At 48.5% G+C, this 18,762-nt stretch overlaps 1 protein-coding gene across 7 annotated transcripts in view; it reads left to right on the plus strand.

The window, feature by feature from the left end:
• Positions 1–11,143: 11,143 nt before the first annotated feature.
• The window catches only part of ITSN2 (intersectin 2), a 122,171-nt gene continuing 114,552 nt past the window's right edge, over positions 11,144–18,762 (plus strand). For 2 of the 7 annotated variants that reach the window (XM_073674061.1, XM_073674065.1), the window contains exon 1: positions 11,145–11,285. The gene's annotated coding sequence lies outside the window, so the exon portion shown is untranslated. The other 5 variants (XM_073674069.1, XM_073674066.1, XM_073674068.1 and 2 more) reach the window with 5 other exon arrangements.

Below are 18,762 nucleotides of genomic sequence, written 5' to 3' on the forward strand. Positions count from 1 at the left end.
AGTATATGCAGCATTTGGAGTATATGCAGCATTAACTATATGCATATAGACAATTTATTTTTTGATCTGGGCAGTACCACTGCATAGGATAAATAATTTTTATTAAAAATATTTCTATGTTAATGTATGTTTGGTGCAAGGGCCTAATAGGGCAAATAAGGGACAGCCGACATGGAGTGGGGACACCAAATCGTCTCGCTAGGGTGATAAACGCCCGCTGTTAGGCAGGGTCCTACTTTATTTAGGGATACCTAGGGCCAGCCTGAATGACATGATCTGGATATACTCTTGATAAATACCCTCTGTTGCACGAACATTTTTATGCTTTTTGTCCATTTTGTGACCATAAAAATAAACAGTCCCTCTCGGCGTTAACGGGAGAAACAAAAAGATAAGGTATGACAGAGTTCAATATTAAGCGAGGCTCTGCCCGCTGCAGGTAGCACAGTGAAGTCTTCAGCAACACCAGTCCTCCGGTGTTGCTCTCTGGTTTCACCCAAACACAGCCTGGAGACTTCACTCTCCAGACCACACACTCCAGAGAAACAAAGCTGACTGACTATTTAACCCTGCTCAGCCACGCCCTGAGGGGAGGTAGGGGAATGACTTCCCTCCCATCTCTACATCATTCCCATAAAACCACACCCTTTAAAAGAGTTAACTCCCAGCATATAACATGCTGGCAGAAAGTTTATTGGTTTTAGTTCACACAGGCTAGCAACCTGCGTGATACATACCTCCCCTCATATATTATACCAGTGACTCTGTCACATATTCCCCCCCTCTGCCCAAAGCCAGGGGTTTGGGCACCTTTCGATACCAGACAGGGAATTCTAGACATGGCATCAGTGTTCCCGTGTAACCTCCCAGGCCTATGCTCCACGTAATAGTTGAAGTCCCGAAGAACTAGGAACCATCTAGTTAGGCTGGCATTTTTGCCCCTCTTTTCCCTCCACCATATCAACGGGGCATGGTCTGACACCAACTTAAACTTCCGGCCTAGTAGGTAGTATCTAAGTGTATCTACGGCCCACTTTATGGCTAGACACTCCTTCTCTACTATTGTGTAGTTCTTCTCGTATGATGAAAGTTTCCGGCTCAGATAGAGAATGGGATGCTCTTCCCCATTTATCTCTTGAGAAAGTATGGCTCCTAGACAAACCTCTGAAGTGTCCGTCTGGACCACGAACTCTTTCTTAAAGTCTGGTGCGACCAGGACCGGCTGCTTACACAGTGCTGACTTCATCTGTTGGAACGTGGTCTCTGTTTCCTCCGTCCACTTCATCATAGTTGATCTGGTGCCTTTTAGGAGATCCGTCAACGGCGCAGCCATCATGGCAAACTTCGGGATAAACCACCAGTAATATCCCACCATTCCCAGGATACTTGCTTCTTGGATAGCGGTTGCGGCCAGGTCTGGATTGCTTCCACTTTATTTGCTTGCGGCTTTATTTCGCCTCTTCCGACGACATTGCCCAAGTACCTGGCCTCATCTTTTCCGACGGCACATTTTCTCAGATTTATGGTAAATCCCGCCTTCCTTAGAGCATCCAAAACGGCCTGTAATTTAGGTAGGTGACTAGCCCATGTCATCAAGGTAGGCTGCGGCATACATTTTATATGGGGCTAGGATCCGATCCATAGCCCTCTGAAAGGTGGCTGGGGCCCCCTGTAGTCCATACGGCATCCGAGTGTATTGAAAGAACCCATGAGGTGTGGAGAAAGCCATCTTCTCCTTGGCCGTCTGGGACATGGGGATCTTCCAGTAGCCCTTCATCAGGTCCAGAGTGGTGATGTAACTCGCCGGTCCAAGCCTCTCGATGAGTTCGTCGACACAGGGCATCGGGTATGCGTCACACTTGGACACCTCATTCAGCCGGCAGTAGTCATTACAAAACCTCCACTCTCCGTTGGGTTTTGGTATGAGGACAATTGGGCTCGACCACCCACTCTTTGACTCCTCTATCACCCCGAGGTCTAACATCCTCTTTACCTCGGCCGAGATCACCTCCCGGAGTGCTTCCCGAATCCGGTATGGCTTCAGATTCACTCTTACATGTGGCTCTGTTAGCATGCCATGCTCTACCACCTGAGTATGCCCCGGCAACTCTGAGAACAGCTCCCGATTCTGCTGAAGCAGTTCTTGACACTGTTGCTTCTGGGCCTGCGATAGAGTCTGCAATAGTGACCTCCTCCACCATGCCTTCGGGAGCGGCTCCCAGGCAAGGAGTTTCCACCGCTTCCCGGTCCCGCCGCGGCTTGAGCAAGTTCACATGGTATATTTGGTGCGGCTTTCTTCGGCCAGGCTGGTGGACTTTATAATTAACCTCGCTGACTTTCGCCATCACCTCGTATGGACCTTGCCATTTCGCCAGGAACTTGCTCTCGACTGTAGGGATTAGCACCAAAACATGGTCCCCAGGCTGGAACTGCCTCTGCCTTGCCGATCGGTCATAGACCCTTGCCTGGGCTTCCTGCACCTGGAGGAGATGCGCTTTCACGATTGGCATCACTCTCGCTATTCTTTCCTGCATCTGGGCGACATGTTCAATGATGCTCCGGTGTGGCGTAACCTCGGCTTCCCAGGTTTCCTTAGCGATGTCCAGGAGCCCTTGCGGATGTAGTCCATACAGCAGCTCAAACGGAGAAAAGCCGGTAGAGGCTTGCGGAATCTCCCTTACCGAGAAGAGCAGGAATGGCAGTAGGTAGTCCCAGTCACGTCCATTCTTCTCTACGACCTTCTTGAGCATCGCTTTCAGAATTTTAATAAAGTGCTCTACTAAGCCGTCGGTCTGCGGATGGTAAATGGAGGTTCGCAGCTGGGTAATCTGGAGGACCTTGAACAGCTCCTTCATTACCTTGCTCATGAATGGGGTCCCTTGATCCGTTAGGATTTCCTTCGGCAGCCCGGTCCTGGCAAATATATGAACCAGTTCCCTGGCTATTCATTTGCTCGAAGAGTTCCTTAGCGGTACCGGTTCTGGATACTGGGTCGCACAGTCCATGATTACTAGAATGTGTTGGTGGCTTTGGGCTGATTTGACTAAAGGCCCTAGTAGGTTCATAGCAATCCTCTCAAAGGGGACCTCTATCACTGGTAGTGGAACTAGCGGACTACGGAAGTGGGAGGAGGGAGCTGTTATTTGGCAGGTGGGACAGGACCTACAATAGTTCAGAACTTCTCAGTAACATCCTGGCCAATAAAACCTTCTTAATATCCTCTCCTGAGTTTTCTCGACCCCTAGGTGTCCCCCCAGAACATGTGAATGGGCCATATCTAGCATCCTCCGTCTATACGACCCCGGGACAAGCAGCTGTTCCACTATCTCACCTCCCCTTAGTTTTGCCACCCGATATTACAACTCCCCCTGAACTGCAAAATGGCGGAACCTGGTGTCGGCCCCCGGCTTTTGGGCAACCCCATTACATACAGTAACCTGGTCAAACGCCCCCTTTAAGGTCAGGTCCCGAACTTGAGCAGTTCCAAAGTTCTCTCCGGACACATCTAACTCAGGGAGGTCGACCTCCTCGGTCACCGTCTCGCCTTCATCGCCGGCAAGGACGCACAGTGGGAACTCATCCATTTGAGACTTTGCTGCGGGTTCTTCTCCAGGGACCTGGCTTTTGCTCACACTATTTAGTCCGGTTCCCTTCCCCTAGAAGTCCCAAAACAAAGAAATATCACGGCCCAGTATGATGGGATGTATCAGGTCCTTAACCACCCCGACCTCGTGGGACTGGGCACCACAGTCTGTTCCCACTGTCACTGTGGCCATGGGGTAGCCCTTGACGTCCCCATGGATGCACCGAACGCCCACAGTTTTGGAAGGGACCAACTGGTGGGGAAGGGTAGCTCTGATTAAAGTCACCAGACTTCCAGAGTCTATCAGCCCAAGCACCTTTACTCCATTTATGGACACGGCACACACCTGCGGCCCCTCGCTGGGTCGACAGTCCACACTGCAGGCTGTATACGCATAATAGGAACCTCGTCTGCCTTGGCTGCAGTCCATGGGTTCAGGGGACATATCACACCGGGCGGCTACGTGTCCATTGTTGTGACACCGCCAACAGACTATATCATTAACAACAGTCCTTGTGGCACCTTCAGTGGAAGTGGGATGCCCCCAAGTGGTGGCTCTAAACCCCTTCCGTGGTGAACCCACCCCCTTTTGGGTACCCCAGTAAGGAGTAGTGATTATATATGGTTTCCCAAGGGATTTCTCAACCACCTGGTACCTCTCTATCAGGCCAATGAAGTCATCTGGGCTCTGGGGCTTGCCCTGGGCAACCCAAGTCTGTACCGATTTGGAAAGGGAGTGCATGAATCTATCAATCACCACCTGCTCGACCATCTGGGCCGGAGTGGAGGACTCTGGCTGCAACCACTTCTGAACAAGATGCAGTAGGTCAAACATCTGCGAGAGAGGGGGGTGTTGTTGCTGGCGTATGCCCAGTGGTGGACTCGTTAGGATCTCACCGCCATATTCACTCCCAGGCATGCTAAGATCTCTGTCTTTTGTTTGGCATATTCCTTTGCATCCTGCAGTGCCAAGTCGTAATATGCCTTTTGGGGTTCTCCCGACAAATATGGCGCCAGAACCTCTGCCCACTGTTCTGGTGGAAGTCTCTCCCGATCAACCACCCTCTCAAAGACTATCAGAAAGGCTTCTACATCATCCTCGGGGGTCATGCTCTGCATGGCTTGCCTTACCGCCTTCCTGACGTGTGAGTTATCAGTCGGTCCTGGGGGTGGGGCGGTCGCTCTGCCCTGGATGGCGTCCGCCAGAAGCTGTATCTGATGTTGCTGCTCCTGCTGTGCCTTTTGCTGCAACTGGATCTGTTGTAGTAACAGTTTGGTCGTCTCTTATTGAGCTTGCTGCTGGTGCAGGATCTGCTGCTGCTGTAGCTCCCGGTGCTGCTGTAATTGCTGCAGGTGGTGCTGATGTTGCTGCTGCTGGCTCTGGACTAAATGCTTAATAAGCTCCTCCATGTTGCCAGACATCTCTGGCTGGCTGACGGCCTTCACCCAGGACATCCACCGTTCTCTGTGGCAGGTACACGTGTTCCTGGATCTTTGCCAGCACTCTCACACCAACTGTGGTAAAGTGATTTGCTCGGCTCCCCAGAGGCAAACACAGGACACACGGTTTGGGTTAACTTCCTGCTGGTTTATTCAGTGACATAAACTCCAGCAGTGTCCCATAAAAATTAACAGTCCCTCTCGGGGTTAACGGGAGAAACAAAAAGATAAGGTATGACAGAGTCCAATATTAAGCGAGGCTCTGCTCGCTGCAGGTAGCACAGTGAAGTTTTCAGCAACACCAGTCATCTGGTGTTGCTCTCTGGTTTCACCCTAACACAGCCTGGAGACTTCAGTCTCCAGACCACACACTCCAGAGACACAAAGCTGACTGAGCATTTAACCCTGCTCAGCCACACCCTGAGGGGAGGTAGGGGGAATGACTTCCCTCCCATCTCTAAGTCATTCCCATAAAACCACACCCTTTAAAAGAGTTAATCCCCAGCATATAACATGCTGGCAGAAAGTGTATCGGTTTTAGTTCACACAGGCTAGCAACCTGCGTGACACATACCTCCCCTCATATATTATACCAGTGACTCTGTCACAATATATATATATGATTACAATAATACCAAATGTAATTTTTTTTACTGTTTTGCTCCTATTGCACACAAAAAAAAGATCGTCATATTCTGATACCCATAAGCTTTTTTTTTAATTTTTTTTTTCTACACAGACCTGTGATAGCTTTTTTTTGCATCACAAGTTGTAGTTTTCACTGGTACCATTGTTGGGTAGATAGAGCTTTTTGATCACTTTTTAATTATTTTATTTTTTTTGCAGGAGGCATGAACACATAAATATAGAAGTTTTTCAATTATAGTCACTCTAACAGTTAGAGTCTAACTTTATTCTGCACGTTGATAGCATTACACAAATACCTATTTTTTTTTTTAAAGTGGTTGCCCGAGTAGTGGACAACCCCATTAATGTTTTACTACTTTTGCACAAAAAAAATCACTTAAAAAATATATTTTTTTGTGTTCGTCATACTCTGAAAGCTCTAAATTATTCTGAGTACAGAGCTGTGATGGTTTTTCTTTTTTTTGGGGGGTGGGGGGGAGTAGTTTTTTATTCGTACCTTAGCACGAACCATTATGGATGCTGCAATACAAAGTGTGTAATTTTTGCAGAGGGTTGTTTGCTTTTTACCAATAAACACTTTAGTGTATTGCTAATATTTTTATACCGTTTTTTTTTATTTTACAATATTTATTATTCCCTCAGGGAGATGTGATCTTTGATGGCATCAATATTACACTGCACTACTTATGTATTGCAGAACGACCTGTCATTGATTGGCCAGATTCACATATCCTTTTTGGAAACTGGACCAGTCGCGTCTATAAATTGCGGATGTGACCGGATCCGTGTGCTCGTCCGTGATGCAGATGCTGCCTTTAGATTACTTGCTCCGTAAAACAAACCCGAGTCGTGCACCCTGTGATTTTTTTTTCCACGCACACCATCGGTTTACATGGAAAATAAGCAGTGTACACTGGCTATAATACACCCGTTACACGCAGAATCAATTATGAGCGAGCCAACAGACAGGTAGCCTACGTATCAGGATCGGACAGGCTGATCCAAGGCCATTTTTAAGCTTCTGGTTGCCATAGCATCCCATGATCGCACTATGGGGGGTGAAGATAGAGGGAGATAAGTGATAAGTTACCGATCGGTTGGCGCTGGGACCTACAATTTTTATTCTCGTTACAAAATGGCGAGGAAAAAGTCTGGAGCACAGGACACAGAGTAATAATAAATATCATGTATATGTTCAAGACGCGGGATAATGAATAAATATCATGTATGCACTTAGGATGAGGGGTAATGATAAATATCATGTATGTGCTCAGGACACGGGGTAAAAATAAGCAAAAGGTGGCTACTTTGAAGAACCTAGAATATAAGACATATTCAGAGCACATACATGATAATTATTATTTCCTCATGTCCTGAGGACATATATACTATTGCCCCGTGTCCAGAGCACATACGTGATATTACCCAGTGTCCTGAGCACATACAGTACAGACCAAAAGTTTGGACACACCTTCTCATTTAAAGATTTTTCTGTATTTTCATGACTTTGAAAATTGTACATTCACACTGAAGGCATCAAAACTATGAATTAACACATGTGGAATTATATACTTAACAAAAAAGTGTGAAACAACTGAAAATATGTCTTATATTCTTGATTCTTCAAAGTTAGCCACCTTTTGCTTTGATGACTGCTTTGCATACTCTTGGCATTCTCTTGATGAGCTTCAAGAGGTAGTCACCGGAAATGGTTTTCACTTCACAGGTGTGCCCTGTCAGGTTTAATAAGTGGGATTTCTTGCCTTATAAATGGGGTTGGGACCATCAGTTGTGTTGTGCAGAAGTCAGGTGGATACACAGCTGATAGTCCTACTGAATAGACTGTTAGAATTTGTATTATGGCAAGAAAAAAGCAGCTAAGTAAAGAAAAACGAGTGGCCATCATTACTTTAAGAAATGAAGGTCAGTCAGTCCGAAAAATTGGGCACACTTAGAAAGTGTCCCCAAGTGCAGTTGCAAAAACCATCAAGCGCTACAAAGAAACTGGCTCACATGAGGACCGCCCCAGGAAAGGAAGACCAAGAGTCACCTCTGCTCCTGAGGATAAGTTTATCCGAGTCACCAGCCTCAGAAATCGTAGGTTAACAGAAGCTCAGATTAGAGACCAGGTCAATGCCACACAGAGTTCTAGCAGCAGACACATCTCTACAACAACTGTTAAGAGGAGACTTTGTGCAGCAGGCTTTCATGGTAAAATAGCTGCTAGGAAACCACTGCTAAGGACAGGCAACAAGCAGAAGAGACTTGTTTGGGCTAAAGAACACAAGGGATGGACATTAGACCAGTGGAAATCTGTGATTTGGTCTGATGAGTCCAAATTTGAGATCTTTGGCTCCAACCACCGTGTCTTTGTGCTACGCAGAAAAGGTGAACGGATGGACTCTACATGCCTGGTTCCCACCGTGAAGCATGGAGGAGGAGGTGTGATGGTGTGGGGGTGCTTTGCTGGTAACACTGTTGGGGATTTAAAATTGAAGGCATACTGGACCAGCATGGCTACCACAGCATCTTGCAGCGGCATGCTATTCCATCCGGTTTGCGTTCAGTTGGTCCATTATTTATTTTTCAACAGGACAATGACCCCAAACACACCTCCAGGCCGTGTAAGGGCTATTTGGCCAAGAAGGAGAGTGATGGGGTGCTACGCCAGATGACCTGGCCTCCACAGTCACCAGACCTGAACCCAATCGAGATGGTTTGGGGTGAGCTGGACCGCAGAGTGAAGGCAAAAGGGCCAACAAGTGCTAAGCATATCTGGGAACTCCTTCAACATTGTTGGAAGACCATTTCCGGTGACTACCTCTTGAAGCTCATCAAGAGAATGCCAAGAGTGTGCAAAGCAGTCATCAAAGCAAAAAGTGGCTACTTTGAAGAACCTAGAATATAAGACATATTTTCAGTTGTTTCACACTTTTTTGTTAAGTGTATAATTCCACATGTGTTAATTCATAGTTTTGATGCCTTCAGTGTGAATGTACAATTCTCATAGTCATGAAAATACAGAAAAATCTTTAAATGAGGTGTGTCCAAACTTTTGGTCTGTACTGTATGTGCTCAGGACGTGGGGTAATAATATCATGTATGTGCTCAGGACATGAGGTAATAATAAATATCATGTATGTGCTCAGGATGCAGGGTAATAATAAATATCACGTATGTGCTCAGGACATGGGGTAATAATATCATATATGTCCTCAGGACACAAGGAAATAATAAATATCATGTATGTGCTCAGGACGCGGGGTAATAATAAATATCACGTATGTGCTCAGGACACGGGGTAATATCACGCATGTGCTCTGGACACCGGGTAATAATATATATGTCCTCAGGACATGAGGGAATAATAAATATCATGTATGTGCTCAGGACGCGGGGTAATAATAAATATCACGTATGTGCTCAGGACGTGGGGTAATAATAAATATCACGTATGTGCTCATGGCATGGGGTAATAATATCATATATGTCCTCAGGACACGAGGAAATAATAAATATCATGTATGTGCTCAGGATGCGGGGTAATAATAAATATCACGTATGTGCTCAGGACACGGGGTAATATCACGTATGTGCTCTGGACACAGGGTAATATATATGTCCTCAGGACATGAGGGAATAATAAATATCATGTATGTGCTCAGGACGCGGGGTAATAATAAATATCACGTATGTGCTCAGGACGTGGGGTAATAATAAATATCACGTATGTGCTCAGGACACAGGGTATTAATAAGTCTGGAGCACTCGGCAGCCCCACAGGGAATGAATGGTGCGCATGCTGCCAAACAACAAGTTAGCCCCTATCCTATGGATAAGTGATAAAGGGGTTGTCCGGTGACGTATGCGCTAGGCACCAACACCCCCTTCACCAGCATTATTCATTTTTGGATGATTTGCGTGTTTTTACCACTATTAGCCCTAAATTGTCATTTCTGCTAGGAGCAATTAAATAAAATGTCTGTATAAATCACAACTTTCTCCTACTACCTATGTCTTTGTCTCTAAAATCCAAAAATCAAGCATCATTGTCTTTTTCTTGGTGTTATAACATATGTCTACCTCCGTCTCCCTCCCTCTCTGAGGCTGTGTGCCCACTATGCATTTTTTAAGCGTTTCCGCAGCAGCAATTCCGCTGCAGAAACGCTTAAAAACGCATGGTAGAAGGTCTGCAATGTTCCCCAATAATAATCCGCATGTGCTGTGCACATGCTGCGGAAATTTCTGCTGCGGATTATCATTGTGGAAAAATCTGCAGCACTACCAATTATTTTGCCTTAACGCGGCGTTTTCGCCGCCATTGACTTGCATTAGAACACATGTCATCCCCATCACTGGATCTGTACATGCGGATAACATACGGTTCAATGTGCGGATGGTACCCGGGTTTTGAGAAGAGGAGACTCTCCTCCAGACTCGGGTACCATGGTACCTGTAAAAAAAAGAATAAAATAAAAAATAAAGATTATACTTACCTTCTGATGGCCCCCGGAGTTTTCTCCGCTCCGTCTGGTCTGTCTTATGGGTCGTGGTGGTGTGAAAGGACCTGCCATGACGTCATTTAGTCATAGGACAGGTCACGCGACCGCTGACGTCGACGGTCGCGTGACCTGTCACATGACTCTATTATGTCACCGTAGGTCCTTTCACACCACCGTGACCGATACAACAGACCGGACGCATCGCTGAGGAGACCGGGGGCCATCGGAAGGTAAGTATAATCTTTATTTTTTATCATTTTTATGCTTTTTTTTTTTAAATATTACTATATATGCCAGTTGCATGGATTTATATAGTGTGAACAAGTTGTCAAGCACTTTTCCAAAAATCACTTGGAAAGCGCTTGATATCCCGCATGCAGAAACGCACGTGAAGAACGCTTGACAAACTCTTCTACCTGGCAGGAAAAAACGCATGTAAAATCTGCATGTGTTTTTCCTGCCAGGGAGAAGCGGAAAAAATCTGCAGCATTTCTGCATCGTGGGCACTTAGCCTGACAGTAAAATGGCTGCCCAGCCTCCCTCGAGCGCTATTTATACCGCCGCGCCTACTGTTCCCACAATACACCCTGTCACCGTGTGGGTGGAGCACTCAAATATGGCCGCCACTCTCCAGGGAGGAGTAGGCGGGGCCTGTTGAGTACTAGGCAGGGCCTAGAGTGACCGACGTTGGTTAGGCCACACCCCCTTCTTCATACATAATCGTTATATGAGTAAATCATCAGTTTTATTGACTTTTGTAGTGTGGTAATGATGGTCTGGAGTGCATAGCCGGTGCCCAGTCTATAGGGGGCGCCTTTTATTCTTCCCCGCTGGACACCTGTTGCCCAAGGAAAAATTTCTCACGCCGCCCGGCTGCACAACTATTCTCACAGTGCCTTGCCGCTAACCTCTAGATCAACACTGCACCTGCCCGCGCCCGCCCGCCCGCCTTCTCTGTCAGCGCAGCACCTTGTCATTGGGCCGCTGTAACGAGTGCGCGCTCGGAGCTGGTTTGTCCTGTGGGGCTTGCTGTAGTGGGAGGTAGCGACAGGGCACGGAGAGACTGGCAGCGGCAGGAAGAGAAGCAGTGGGACAGACGGCGGCGGCCGGAGGTCAGTACTGGGGGAAGGAAGGACGGGTGACGGTTCATGTATGTGCTCGGCCATGTCCTGTGTCTGTGCAGTGTATGACGGCAGGTGACATGTTACATGCATGTAGTAAACGCCTTATGTGCACGGGGGCGGACATATTCTATGTATTCAGGGGCTCGTTCAATCTTTGAGGATGTTGTGTTATTTTTTTATCCCTTAAATTAAGGTGTTTGGGGCTAAAAATAATTTTTGCAATTGGGTATGATGACAAATTTTACACCATTTATGCATTAACAGCAGAAAAATACCTAAAAGTACAAACTCTCAGCTCACTGCTGGGTTCTCAATTGGCTCATTCTGCAACACTGAGGATATAGGAGGCAAACGGCTAAAAGCTTTATTGAAACCGAAGTCCAAAAATGATTTTTTAGTCCTGTGTACATGTATGTAAAAAAATATTAAAGGGGGTAAACTTTAACTTATAAAGAGCAGAGGACATCGGTGAGCAGACCGGTGACATGTTATATGTGGAGCATGGGGTTCTAATCAATATCATGTATGTGCTCTGGACACGGGGGAATAGTGAATGTCACGTATGTGCTCTGGACGCGGGGGAATAGTGAATGTCACGTATGTGCTCTGGACGCGGGGGAATAGTGAATGTCACGTATGTGCTCTGGACGCGGGGGAATAGTGAATGTCACGTATGTGCTCTGGACAGCGGGGGAATATGGTGAGCGATGGATGACATCTATGTGTACAGTGCATGGGTTCGGACCTGTACTGTGTATAGGTATATGTGACAGGTGTGCGCTGATCACCTCCCCTCCTCCAGTGTGCACTCCTGTATGATACGTGCAGTGCAGACGCCAGGAAAGAACATCTGCTACTGACAAGTCCATAATTTATTCCAACATTGCCTAATCCACAGCGTCTGATAATTTCTCAATCCAGAACATCTGAAAATATGTAATTTAGTAATTGAGAGCATCTGGTACTACGGCGCTTCCTATTCCGTGGCGTCTTTATGGTTTCCCTTGTGTAATAATAATAATAATCATAATAATAATATTATTTTATATTTTTTTTGCTCAGACCCAGTGATGCTCTTTAGCCTTAAAGGAGTTTTCCTGGTAAATACAATTTTTGCCTGAGTTCTGGAATTCTCTTACAAGCTTTTCCTTATTCACCAGCTCGACACAACCTCTGGATCCTGCAAAGCAGCAGTGATGATGTCACTGGTCAAAGGACCAATGCGGCTGTGATTGTCAGTGACTTGAACAGCGCTCCTGACTGCTGCAGCCAATCACAGGCCACTCAGGTCTTGTGACAGGTGACCGGTCACAGAAGTTGAATGGATGTCTGAACCCAGGGATAGGGAAAGGCAAGCATCATTGCAGCAGTGTTTGACCTATCTGACGGCGTACAAGGGGTGTCCGGTGCATGGAGCTGCTGGAAGGTATTGTTGCAGCCCGGTTGCTCCATTACGTAGGTTACTACAGGCGTGTTCAGACAATGTGGTAATTAGGACACGTGTGAGTCATTGTGAATTTCTCTTAAAGTCAGGGAAAGGGTGTATCTGTAGCTACAGTAAATAAGCCAGAAATGTGCCAGCAACATTATAAATTGTGACAATGTCAGGAGGAGGGGAGACCTGGTTCCCCTGTGGAGAGGATACCTGGCGCTCCGGTGTTGGGAGGAGGGGAGACCTGGTGTCCCGGTGATGGATATGGGAGACCTGGTGCGCCGTTGATGAGGTGGGGAGACCTAGTGCTCCAATGTTGGGAGGGAAGACCTGGCGCCCCGATGCTGTGAGACTTCGTGCCCTGGTGCAAAGGAGACCTGGTGCACCAATGTTGGGAGGGGGAGACCTGGCGCCCCTTTGTCGACGGGAGGGGGGGGAGACCTGGCGCCCCTGTGTCGACGGGAGGGGGGGGAGACCTGGCGCCCCTGTGTCGACGGGAGGGGGGGGAGACCTGGCGCCCCTGTGTCGACGGGAGGGGGGGAGACCTGACGCCCCTGTGTCGACGGGAGGGGGGGAGACCTGACGCCCCTGTGTCGACGGGAGGGGGGGAGACCTGGCGCCCCTGTGTTGATGGGGGAGGGGGGGAGACCTGGCGCCCCTGTGTTGATGGGGGAGGGGGGGGAGACCTGGCGCCCCTGTGTCGACGGGAGGGGGGGAGACCTGGCGCCCCTGTGTTGACGGGGGAGGGGGGGAGACCTGGCGCCCCTGTGTTGACGGGGGAGGGGGGGAGACCTGGCGCCCCTGTGTCGACGGGGGGGGGGGGGGAGACCTGGCGCCCCTGTGTCGACGGGAGGGGGGGAGACCTGGCGCCCCTGTGTCGACGGGGGGGGGGGGGGAGACCTGGCGCCCCTGTGTCGACGGGGGAGGGGGGGAAAGACCTGGCGCCCCTGTGTCGACGGGGGAGGGGGGGAAAGACCTGGCGCCCCTGTGTCGACGGGGGAGGGGGGGAAAGACCTGGCGCCCCTGTGTCGACGGGGGAGGGGGGGAAAGACCTGGCGCCCCTGTGTCGACGGGGGAGGGGGGGAAAGACCTGGCGCCCCTGTGTCGACGGGGGAGGGGGGGAAAGACCTGGCGCCCCTGTGTCGACGGGGGAGGGGTGGAAAGACCTGGCTCCCCTGTGTCGACGGGGGAGGGGTGGAAAGACCTGGCTCCCCTGTGTCGACGGGGGAGGGGGGGAAAGACCTGGCGCCCCTGTGTCGACGGGGGAGGGGGGGAAAGACCTGGCGCCCCTGTGTCGACGGGGGAGGGGGGGAAAGACCTGGCGCCCCTGTGTCGACGGGGGAGGGGGGGAAAGACCTGGCGCCCCTGTGTCGACGGGGGAGGGGGGGAAAGACCTGGCGCCCCTGTGTCGACGGGGGAGGGGGGGAAAGACCTGGCGCCCCTGTGTCGACGGGGGAGGGGGGGAAAGACCTGGCGCCCCTGTGTCGACGGGGGAGGGGGGGAAAGACCTGGCGCCCCTGTGTCGACGGGGGAGGGGGGGAAAGACCTGGCGCCCCTGTGTCGACGGGGGAGGGGGGGGAAGAAAGACCTGGCGCCCCTGTGTCGACGGGGGGGGGGGGGGAGACAAGACCTGGCGCCCCTGTGTCGACGGGGGGGGGGGGGAGACCTGGCGCCCCTGTGTCGACGGGAGGGGGGGGGGGAGACCTGGCGCCCCTGTGTCGACGGGAGGGGGGGGGGAGACCTGGCGCCCCTGTGTCGACGGGAGGGGGGGGGGGGAGACCTGGCGCCCCTGTGTCGACGGAAGGGGGGGAGACCTGGCGCCCCTGTGTCGACGGGAGGGGGGAGACCTGATTGGCCATAGAGAATGTAGGGAGGTGACCAGTGTGAGTTTATGTGAAGCCGTTTGTCTCTGGTTGTTTATTACCTTGCATCATCACATGCGGTGGCCGGCCTATCTGTGGGGCAGTCTTCTCCGTCTGCTGACAGTGCACTGTGACTCACATCTGGGTACCAAACCTGTTTTGGATGGTGATGACGACACTTGTCCTGCAGCTTTCTCCCCTGATCTGTCCTTCTCAGGAGGTGATCACACCTTGGCTATAACCCCCGGTATATGTGCACAGCGCGTTCCGCTTCACCTCCTGCAAACTATTTCATCTCATTTCCATTCATAGCAAGTCAGGTGCTGCCCGGCCGGGGTACAACCGCTCCTTTAGGCTGTGTTCACTTGTTGCGGTCACAGTGTGTTTTTTTTTTTTTTTTTTTGCTTTTATGACATCAAATCAACTTCTTACCACGATCGCTGCGAGAGAAACTGCAGCGTGACTGTCGTTATTGGGACTCCACGACTGCAAATAATGACCACGTCCTGCAGGGAAACAACGGGGTCACTGTATTTGAGCTGTTGGAGCGTCTGGAGCTGTTGGAGCTTAGGTTTTTTTGGTGCTTTTTTTTCATCCCCATTGTTTTTTCTATTGGGAGCCCAAAAAAATGCATGTAAAAAAAATACAATTCTGTTTTTAAGTGCAAATATCTAACGCACAATTTTAAGTGTTCTGCTTAAAAACAGCATAAAAAATCACAGCAAAAATGTGAAGAACCAGAGCAGATCAGAATTGCTTTTTTTTGCCGGGGGAGAACTTGTCCTCGGGGATCCTATTCCAACCAAGAGTGCCGAAGGGAAGAATTTTTTTCGCTCTGCATCGCTAGTATTGTGGTGATGAAAGGGTTACTTGCACATTGCTAAATGCAGGATCTGTTTTCCAGGTTGGAATTGCAAATAAGTGTCATTAGTCAGATGTAAGGTACCCGGCTGAATACGCTGCTTATCCATGTGCAGGGAGCGGGCGTTCCTATGAGACGCCTAATTATAGCGTGTTACATATGTAGATGCTGAGTGCAGACGGTTTCTTTCTGTCACCAGCGTTTTTCTTGGATCCGGGCAATGAAAAAAAGTCATCTAATATATATATAATTGTCTTATCCCGTCTGTCTTTCTGGCTGTCTGTCCTTCTGTCCAGGAAATCCCGCGTCGCTGATTGGTCACGGCCAATCAGCGACGCGGGATTTCAGAAAAAGATGGCGGCTGTTGGCGGCTCATCTGCCGCACGGAGGTCAGCCGTGATGCAGCCGGGAGATGACCGGCCGTGACCTATCAGCGATATTGACGCCAAATTTAAACACCGCTCTGCTCATTGCGTCCGGGGTACCGCATACATATTCTAGAATACCCGATGCGTTTGAATCAGGCCACCATCTAGTAAAATATATTCCTAATGAGAAAGTACCGTACATGCAAACCTCTCCGCTCGCTCCTTAGCCCTCTGTGCCGTCACGTCTGTTTTTCCTGCTCTACCTAAAACAAGTCTGTGTAGTGCGAAGCGCCATTCTGTTGGCCCCCCCCCCAGAAATCATGAAACCCATTTATTGCCTATGTTGACCCCATTCTGGCGAGATTATATACCTGCGTTAGTCTTCACCTCTGGAATCAATGGGAAGGAAAAATAATTTTATCCGAAAGTGGACACTTTAACGATTGATGACTCTCCATAAGGTCTTTAGAAGGGTCTTGCCCGGGGGGTCCCTATACAGACAGATCCACTTGTGGGGGTGCCGTACACGTGGGCACCATTATTCCTGCTCCACTTACAGTTGTTTCTGTGTACCAACAACAGGAGTCGTGTTATTAACGTCTCCGGAGAACATGCAATTTATTCCCCGCGGTGCGGATGTGATATCGACTGACTCATCGCAGCTTCTTATTGTTCGGAGGAGCCGGGGCGGATCAGAAATACCAACAAATTCACTCTTTGTGGTGTCTAATTTAAAGCTACATCCACCATTGACGCCGCCTACACACGAGTGGGAATTGGTCAAGGTTTCGAGCGCAAAAGGATCTTTTACTTTTTTTGGGGTTTTATTTCAAGATTTTTTTTGTTGTACTGATCTTTAGTCTTTTACATTATTTCGAAATTCTAAAGACCTCTTATCTTTTCACAAAGAATAATTTAAAGGGATTTTCCGGGATTTTTAAATTTTTGACTTATCTGTAAAGGGGTTGCCCACTACTCCAAAATATATATATTTTTTTAAATGGGCCCATGACTGTGCTAGAATAATGCTGAACCTGGACGCCTACTGGATCCCACAGCTCCTTCAAGCGATTACCATTGCTCCTGCCATGCTCATGGCCTTTTCTTCTGACTGGGAGCAGAAAAGAAGGCATCATGTGACCGCTGCAGCCAATCACCAGCTTTGCCCTAGCTGAGCAGGAAATACGAGCAGAAGATTGTTTCTTTCATCCAGACAAAAAGTGACCACTGCAGCCAATCAGTGGCCACATGATGCATCTTCTCAGCTGAAAGAGGAAGCAGTGAGTGTGTAAAATATATATAATAATATTATTTTTTATTATTTATTTTTTTTCTTCTTTAAAGCCCCTAGCCAATCACTGACTGTATGTCACCTCTACGGTCAGTGATTGGCTGCAGTGGTGTTCACATGTCCCTAAGTCGGGATGCAGCAGGAAGCTGAGACTGTTGAGGAATCTGGCAGTGTGAGAGCTGGAGTGACGCAGAATCGGGGAGGCTATTTTTTTTATTATTTTATTAATATACGTGTTCTGAGCCCTTTGATAAGGGGGCTGCTGACATTTTTTTAATCTAATATTAAACAGCGCTCCCTATCTGATATTTTTTTTTGCTTTAGACACAAGTTAACTAATTTTCCCTTGTGGGTTTTTTTTTTTTAAAGGGAATATCAGTATTCTCGAGCAATGGCAAATCTAGAAAAAAAATGAAGTGTTGTAATGAAGGAATATGTGCGGCCAGGTTTATGGCGGGATTGGTTGTTCCTCTGCACAGTATATTACTCCATACAGCTCATGTTTGGGGTCACAGTGTAGGTAGCTGTCGTGTTAGGAGGCTCTCAGTGCAGTATATGGTATATACAGATTGGTATTGATGATGAGGTTTCCCACTAGGGCTTAGATGGAGGCCGCTTTCTCCTATTTCGTATATGGATTATTTCTCAGATCGGCTTCTTTTCCAGTAATAAACTTTCCATAATCGAGCCCCAATCTTTGATCCGCCCCGCCCCTGGTTCTTTAGTTGTACACCGGCACATCTGCTTCTGGAAAAGCTAAGTGACGGCTCGTACGGCGATGTCCTGATGGTCAGGCCTGTCCAGTTACACAGTGGCACAACCTTATGATACTAGTCTTATTTATTTATTTTTTTTGCGTTTTATTCACATGGAGATTTTTTGAACATAGTCGGGTTTCAAATCTAGCACCTAGTGCATTAAAAAAATCAAAAAACTTTTGTTAACGTTCCACCAAAAGTACAAAAATACTCCCTTGATATCTGACGCGTTTCGAGCCGCACTGACTTTAAATGCGTCTGAATATCACAAATGTTTTTCTTGTACTTTTAATGGAACTTAAAAGTACAAGCGGGGGCCCCATGCTTCAGGGGTTAATGAAAGATCTGGCAGGTGGTCTGCTGCCTATACCGGCAGGGTATGGGTGGATTTTATCATGCTGTGTAGGATGCTTTTGCAGCACTTTCATGCTCTGTGTGTAGCTCTGCACTTGCTCTTTATTACAGTATCCCCAGTCCCTGTAGTCATTTTCTTCTGACTCCATCCCCGGCCAGTAGTACAGTCAGGGGCAGGCGGGCAGCGCGGGTGAGCTGTGAAGCGTCGCCCTGCACTCTGCACTATTGATTTGTCTGTCAGGGCCACTATGACTTTCCACATAAAGCAGCCACTTCCCACCCTCCGCAAGAATGCAGCAGGCGGCTCTCTGCAGAATCCTGGGGTCCGCTAAGGCCATACTGGATTAGTAATGTCTCTGGTCCCCTATTCTGTTACTAAATAAGTGCATCGTACTGATTGTTTCCTCCTAAAAGTCCCTGAGGTGACCCACAATAAAATGGGAATCTACACTGCTGATTTCTCAGAGTTTGGGCTTTATTCATCAATCATACGTCACTTGTAGTTATATTTATTTTATCCCAGCTTTCCATGCATTGA

The sequence above is a fragment of the Phyllobates terribilis genome, unplaced genomic scaffold (genome assembly GCF_046119375.1).
Source record: "Phyllobates terribilis strain yellow unplaced genomic scaffold, ASM4611937v1 Scaffold_3__8_contigs__length_932513732, whole genome shotgun sequence".
Lineage (NCBI taxonomy): Eukaryota > Metazoa > Chordata > Amphibia > Anura > Dendrobatidae > Phyllobates > Phyllobates terribilis.